Genomic DNA, 8,626 nt, shown 5'->3' on the forward strand with positions numbered 1-8,626 from the left:
AAATTCTGAAAATTTACCACACTGTAGAAAATTTATCAGAGTTTATTATGCAAAAATTTCAACATTTTATCACATTCTGACTTTTCTAGGGAATTTTTGCAACAGCGATAAACTTTCTGTTTTGAAACACCAACATGTATACTTGCAAAATAAGCATGGTAAAGGTTATCCTTGACATTTTTATTGAAAAGAAAGATGCAAAACATTATTCTAAATAACAGGAAGAAAATCCTAACAAAATAAAATGACGCTCCAAGTAAAACACATATCATGTGATGAATAAAAATATAGCCTCAAGTAAGGTTACCGATAATGTTGGAGACGAAAGAGGGGATGCCTTCCGGGGCATCCCCAAGCTTAGTTGCTTGGATCTGCCTTGAATATTACCTTGGGGTGCCTTGGGCATCCCCAAGCTTAGGGTCTTGTCACTCCTTATTCTCCTCATATCGACATCTCACCCAAAACTTGAAAACTTCAATCACACAAAACTTAACGGAACTTCGTGAGATAGGTTAGTATGATAAAGAGCAAACCATTTCACTTTGGTACTGTCAAAGACAAGATTCATAATTATTTCCACACAATGCCTACTGTATCATATCATTTCTACAATTTATATTGAGCAATATAAGCCATAGAAACTAGAAAACAAGCAAACTATGCATTGAAAACAGAATATGTCAAAAACAGAACAGTCTGTAGTAATCTGTACTCCAACCATACTTCTGATAGTAAAACCTAGGGAATTTGTATATCTATCACCTGTAAAAATTCAGATCAAAATCACGTTCCAGTGAATTTTCATTCCTGGAATGAGCGCAAAAGTTTCTGTTTTTGCACAGATTCAAGTTAACTACCATCCACACTATCCCAAAGGCTTTACTTGGCACTTTATTGAAACAATAGCAATAAAACATGATTACTACAGTAGCATAATCATGTTAACACACAAAAATAGTAGGTAAAAGTGTTGGGTTGTCTCCCAACAAGCGCTTTTCTTTAATGCCTTTTAGCTAGGGATGATGAGTTCAATGATGCTCGCATAAAAGATAAGAATTGAAACATAACAAGAGCATCATGAATCACATGGCAAGCACATTTAAGTCTAACCCACTTCCTATGCATAGGGATTTTGTGAGCAAACAATTCATGGAAGCAAGAATCAACTAGCATAGGAAGGTAAAACAAGTGCAACTTCAAAACTTTCAACACATAGAGAGGAAACTTGATATTATTGATATGCGTAGAAGCATGTGTTCCTCTCTCATAATAATTTTCAGTAGAATCAAGAATGAATTCAACAAAATATCTATCACATAAAGCATTCTTTTCATGATGCATGAGCATAGAAATTTTATTACTCTCCACATAAGCAAAATTATTCTCATGTATAGTAGTGGGAGCAAACTCAACAAAATAACTATCATGGGATTGAAAATAAGAATCATGATGACAAGTTTCATGGTTATCATTATTCAATATAGCATACATGTCATCACCATAATCATCATAGATAGCAACTTTGTTGTCATAATCAATTGAAGCCTCATCCAAGATAGTGGAATCATCATTAAATAAAGGCATGGCCTCTCCAAATCCACTTTCATCAATACAATCATCATAAATAGGAGGCATGCATTCATCATAATAAATTTTCTCATCAAAATTTGTGGGACAAAAAATATCATCTTCATCAAACATAGCATCCCCAAGCTTATGGCTTTGCATAGCATTAGCATCATGGATATTCAAAGAATTCATACTAGCAACATTGCAATCATGCTCATCATTCAAATATTTTGTACCAAATATTTTATTGACTTCTTCTTCTAACAATTGAGCACAATTTTTCGATCCATCATTTTCAATAAAGATATTATAGAGATGATCAAAAATATGATGCAACCTCAATTCCATTTTTTTATGTAGTTTTCTTTTATAAACCAAACTAGTAATAAAACAAGAAACTAAAAGATTCGATTGCAAGATCTAAAGATATACCTTCATGCACTCACCTCCCCGGCAACGGCGCCAGAAAAGAGCTTGATGTCTACTATGAAACTTTATTCTTGTAGACTCGTGTTGGGCCTCCAAGCGCAGAGTTTTGTAGGACAGTAGCAATTTTCCCTCAAGTGGATGACCTAAGGTTTATCAATCCGTGGGAGGTGTAGGATGAAGATGGTCTCTCTCAAACAACCATGCAACCAAATACAAGAAATCTCTTGTGTCCCCAACACACCAAATACAATGGCAAGGTGCACTAGTTCAGCGAAGAGATGGTGATAAAAGTGTAATATTGATGGTAGAAATATATTTTTATAATCTGAATAAATAAAAACAGCAAGTAGCAAATAGTAAACGGGCACAAAAACGGTATTGCAATGCTTGAAAATGAGGCCTATGGTCTGTACTTTCGCTAGTGCAATCTCTCAACAATGCTAATATAATTGGATCATATAACCACCCCTCAAAGTGCGATGAAGAATCACTCCAAAGTTCCTATCTAGCGGAGAACATAAGAATAAATTGTTTGTAGGGTACGAAACCACCTCAAAGCTATTCTTTCCGTTCGATCTGTTCAAGAGTTCGTACTAAAATAACACAAAGCTATTCTTTCCGTTCGATCTATCCTAGAGTCGTACTAAAATAACACCAAAGAAAATTCATATTCATCATACTCAATCCAACACAAAAAACTTCAAAGAGTGCCCCAAGATTTCTACCGGAAAAACAAAGACAAGAACGTGCATCAACCCCTATGCATAGATTACCCCAATGTCACCTCAGGAATCCGCGAGTTGAGTGCCAAAACATATATCAAGTGAATCAATACGATACCCCATTGTCACCAGGAGTATTCAATTGCAATACATATATCAAGTGTTCTCAAATTCATAAAAGTATTCAATCTGATAATAATGAAATCTCAGAGGGAAAAACTCAATTCATCACAACTAGATAGAGAGGGGAAATCACCATATGATCCGACTATATTAACAAACCCCGCGATACATCAAGATCGTGACATCTCAAGAACACGAGAGACGGAGAGATTAAACACATAGCTGGGTGTTCTGATCCATAAAAATTCTACAAAAAGTTTTGCTGCATTTGGACATCGTTTGATATTGATTTTCTGCGATGTAAAAACATGCAAAAAAATAGCAACTGGCACTTGGCACTATGTCAATAGTTTAGTCCTAAAAAATGATATAAAATGATTGTAAAATGCTTGTAAAACATTCAAGAATTATAATATAACAGCATGGAACAATCAAAAATTATAGATATGTTGGAGACATATCAAGGACATGTCTACCAAATCGAGAAAAATAAAAGATAAGGAAGCGAATACATCATCGATGAGCCAAAGGGCCACATAGTTCTTTCAGGGAAAACAGACATCGTGGGAGTGGAGGGCAAGACAGACATGTCTGAGGATTATGAGAAGTTTCATGAAATTCCTCCCTTCAAAGTCAAGGCTGACCCAAGCACCCTGTTAAATGATGAAGATTATCCATGGTTACGACGCAATAAGCAAAGGACACAAGCGAAGAAAAAGTGAAGACTTTCTCTCCACAACTATTATGATGATGACTTTGATCTAGAATATCACTGTAGTTACATGTGAAGAAATGAAATGCCTTTTGTAACAAATGAGTTTTCGTACGAAACCCTGATACTTCGAAATTGTCCATTTTGTACACGAAGTGCGTCCAGTTTTTGTCGTAACCCTCTTAACTTTTTATCACATGCTATGTGGGTGAAATGATGATACCATACCAACTTCAACCTTTTCAGACTTCATTGGTAGTGCTTTTCAATTTCAGGGTCATTTAGCTCAAAAAAATCAGTAAATACCAAATTAAGTCAGAAAGGGTTGAAAATTTATGATGTGGCTTTGAATGGTGCATTTAGAACACACAAAAAGTCTGGAGTTCAAATAAGTTCAAAAAAATGAAATCCCTTTGTAAGAGACGAGTTTTTGTCCGAAACCCTAATACTTCGAAAGAGATTGTCCATTTTGTACACAAAGTGCATCCAGTTTTTGTCGTAACCCTCTCAACTTTTTAGCACATGCTATGTGGGTGAAATGATGATACCATGCCAACTTTCAACCTTTTCAGACTTCATTTGTAGTTCTTTTCAATTTCAGGGTCATTTAGCTCAAAAAAATCAGTAAATGCATGAAAAATACCAAATGAAGTCAGAAAGGGTTGAAAATTTATGACGTGGCTTTGAATGGTGCATTTTGAACACACAAACAGTCTGGAGTTCAAATTGGTTCAAAAAATGAAATCACTTTGTAACAGATGAGTTTTCGTCCGAAACCCTAATACTTTGAAAGAGATTGTCCATTTTGTACACGAAGTGCATGCAGTTTTTGCCGTAACCCTCTCAACTTTTTAGCACATGCTATGTGGGTGAAAAAATGATGATACCATGCCAACTTTCAACCTTTTCATACTTCATTTGTAGTGCTTTCCAATTTCAGGGTCATTTAGCTCAAAAAATCAGTAAATGCATGAAAAATACCAAATGAAGTCAGAAAGGGTTGAAAATTTATGATGTGGCTTTGAATGGTGCATTTTGAACACACACAAAGTCTGGAGTTCAAATAGGTTCAAAAAATGAAATCACTTTGTAACAGATGAGTTTTCGTCCGAAACCCTGATACTTCGAAAGAGATTGTCCATTTTGTACACGAAGTGCATCCAATTTTTGCCGTAACCCTCTCAACTTTTTAGCCCATGCTATGTGGGTGAAATGATGATACCATTACAACTTTCAACCTTTTCAGACTTCATTTGTAGTGCTTTTCAATTTCAGGGTCATTTAGCTCAAAGAATGAACTAATACCAAAAATAATGAACTAGAAAACTTTTATAAAACTCTAATAGCCAAAAAGAATGAACTAAAAAGAATCAATTAAAATATGTTTTATGATAAACTAAAACAAAACTATAATATTCTTCAGTAACAAAATTATAAACCTCTAGTATTTTTGAAACTAAAATTATATAAAATTTATGCAACTAAAATTATCAAAGTATTTTTTGTTCAAAACATTAATTGAAAAAAGAATTGTCATAAAGTATTATTTTGTTAGAAACTTTAATTGCAAACTAAAATAACATAATCTGTTTTTGATTAAAACACCCATTTAAAATAACCTAAAAATTACCAAATTGAATATAATGATAAAGCACACTAATATTAAATAGCAGGAAAAAGAATCACTCAAAAATCTATTTTTAAAGTAAAGTTTTTCACAAACTAGTGATTCACACAAATTTCAAAGAATTCAAATTTAAACTATTCAAATTTGAAAACTAATGGCACTAACAGAAAGTTTATATTTTTGTGACCTAAAGCAAAAAAGAATCACTCAAAAACTCTAAGTATTTAGCTATAAGTAGAAACAAGAGAAGATAAATAAAGCAAAAAAAAAACAAAAATACTGGAAAAAATCAAAAAAAATTGCCGCCTACTGGGCCACCACGGCCTGCATACGACTAGAAACCCAACCCGCTAGTTGGGCCAGGATGCAGGCCCGTAGTAGGCCCACAGGCAGAGAGAGTGTGTTTAGGCCCGTACGCCTGCATTAGAGAGGAGCTCGAAGTGGTTGGCGCAGCGGCGCTTATAAACCACTCGGAGGCCCTCTCAACTAGCGAGGTGGGACTAAACTTTTGGCCGTGGCAGCACCCCCCCTTTCGTCCCGGTTGGTGGCACCAACCGGGACCAATGCCCCCCTTTAGTCCCGGTTCGTGCCACCAACCGGGACCAAAGGTCTCTGCTTCCCGCCCTTTGGGCTGATGAAAACTGACCTTTGGTCTCGGTTGGTGGCACGAACCGGGACTAAAGGGGGGCATTGGTCCCGGTTGGTGCCACCAACCGGGACTAAAGGCTTTGCTATATAAGCCAACACTTAGCGTTTTTCAGATTTCATCTCTGCAGTTGCCCCCGACGACGACGATAGGCTGCCCGAGCTCGCCATCAACGCCGTCGCCGCCCTCTACCCCGTCGACGTCGTCAGGCTGCTCCACCTCGCCGTCGACACCCTTGCCGACACCCTTTGCCCCGACGCTCTCCCTGCCCCGACGCCGGCGCCTCTCCCCGCGCCCGTGCCCTGCCCCGACACCGCCGTGCCTTTGCCCCTGCCTCGACGCCCCCCCCCCCAGTGAGCCCCCCTTCCCCAGCGCCGCCGCCCTTGCTCTGCTTGCCCCCAGTGAGCCCCACTTTTTTGTTCATAGAAAGTTTTTTGTTCATAGAAAGTTTTTTGTTCATAGAACTTTTTTTTGTTCATAGAAAGTTTTTATATGTGACCATGGATATATGAGCAATGATGATCCATGGATGTATGCATTGATATATGAGCAATGATGTTCATAGAAAGTTTTTTGTTCATACTAAGTTTTTATATATGATCCATGGATGTAGCTCCTCGTCGCCGCCCCCGACGCCATCCCTGCCGCGACGCCGAGCCCCCTGCCAGATAACTTCCCCGATAACTTACCAAGTTACTAAGTTACTAAGTTAACATTTACCCCCTCCTGATAACTTCAACATGAGGGGGAGACGTCGGACATGCCTGCATGAGAGAGAGGCGGTCCGCTCGCCCGACCAACTATCGAGGCCACCCAAACCCTAGAAGAAAGAGCGTCATTGTCAATCTACCCCCTCCCCGATAACTTCGACATGAGGGGGACGTCAGACATGCATGAGAGAGAGGCGGTCCGCTCGCCCGACCAACTATCGAGGCCACTCAAACCCTAGAAGAAAGAGCATCGTTGTCGATCTACCCCCTCCCCAATAACTTCGACATGAGGGGGGACGTCGGACATGCATGAGAGAGGCGGTCCGCAAATAATCCATTGCTCATATATGCATATGATTCCTGTTGTGATTAGCTATAGGTCTATGTTTGCCACTAATATATCCATCTCTCATGTTTGTATATTTCCATGTTGTAATATTTGTAGAAACTATGGAAAGAGACTTAGAACTAGAACAGTTGTTGGGGGATATAATCCTCACCGATGCTGATCCCTTGTCATTTCTCAACGACACCGATGGTCAGGAAGGAGAGGATGACGACTCGGGTAATCCAACAATGGAGGAGGAAGGAGATCATGACGGCTCCGGTGACCGAATGGCGGAGGAAGGAGATCATGATGACGGCTCCGGTGACCGAACGGAGGAGGGAGCTGTTGCAAAGTCCTGCGAGGTATATATATATTAATTAAGCTTGTGATGTCTTGATGCATTAATTGTTTTGGTATGTACATATATTAATGCTTCTTTCTTCTTTTATAGCCCTCCGGATCAAGCCAAACTTCCGTAAGGAGACGAGGCCCGAAGAAAAGGTTGCGCCAGGATGAAAGGTTCACAATCACAGAAATCGCGAAAGATGGCCAACCGATTGCTCCCAAGCGGACCAAGGACACATTTGTACATCAGTGCGGAGTTGTTGTTAGGGACAGCGTCCCGATCAGCATCGTGCAATGGAATAAGAGTAAGGACGGCCCTGAAGTATCTTATGTCCACGATAGACTGAAAGGTGATCTTTGGACCTCGCTGATGACAAATTTCAGCCTCCTGCCAGAGGAGGAGCTGAATAACCCAGTTATAGAGCCAAAGGTCAAGGCGTATGCTCTTAAGAAGATGGCAGAACTATTCAGGAAAAGTTGAACTCAAAGTTTGTCGGCAAAGGAAAGACTCCAGAATTCACCGGTCGATATGAGAAGATAAGAGATCACTGGCCCGCATTTGCGGCCTACAAGCAATTGGAGAAGGGTAAGAAAAGGTCACTAACAAACAAGAAAAATGCTGCAAAGAAGCTGTATCACCATCACACGGGGTCAGGTGGCTACTACAAAGCCCGGCCATTGTGGGAAGTTGAGAAAGACCTGCTTGCTAAAGGGGTCCAACCAGCGACATTACACTGGCCAGGTCGTTCAAGGACTTGGTTCTTTGGGGTTGGGTGAACTTTGGACCCAGAAACAGGGGAGTGTCGTTGGACGGACGAGCAACTTGCAATACCCATCAAGAAGCTTCAGGCAGCAATCAAGGTAGCGCGGGAAGGGATATTCATTCCCGACAGAGAGAAGGACGAGCTGACAGAGGCCCTCGGGAATCCTGAGCACCCTGGACGAACACGAGGCACACCAGGCTCCGTTTCGTGGGTGCATGGGTTTCCCGACAGCGGTGGTTACAAAAGCCGAGAGAGAAAGAGGAAAGTGGAAGCGAGCGAAATTCAGAAGCTCAATGCAAGAATAGCAAAGCTAGAGGAACTTGAGAGCTAGCGAGCTACCGGCCAACCATCTCAGCGGCATGAAGATCCTTGCTTCGACGCTGCCCCAGAAGCTACCCCGCCATCTCAGCGGAGAAGCAGCGTGGCTTCTACGGAGCTTGTTCAGCCTGATTTCATGGCTCCTCACTACCCCGTGGATAGTATCATGGAGGCTGAACATTGCGAGCTAATGACGAAATGCCAAAACCTGACTTTGAAGGCGGCGGTCGGCTTTGTTGTACCTCCTGAAGCTGAGGGAACTTTTCATTGCTGTCCGATTCCACATGGCTATGCTGTTGTGACGGTGGATGAAATAATGGAGAGATTTGAGGA

The sequence above is a fragment of the Triticum aestivum genome, chromosome 7D (genome assembly GCF_018294505.1).
Source record: "Triticum aestivum cultivar Chinese Spring chromosome 7D, IWGSC CS RefSeq v2.1, whole genome shotgun sequence".
Lineage (NCBI taxonomy): Eukaryota > Viridiplantae > Streptophyta > Magnoliopsida > Poales > Poaceae > Triticum > Triticum aestivum.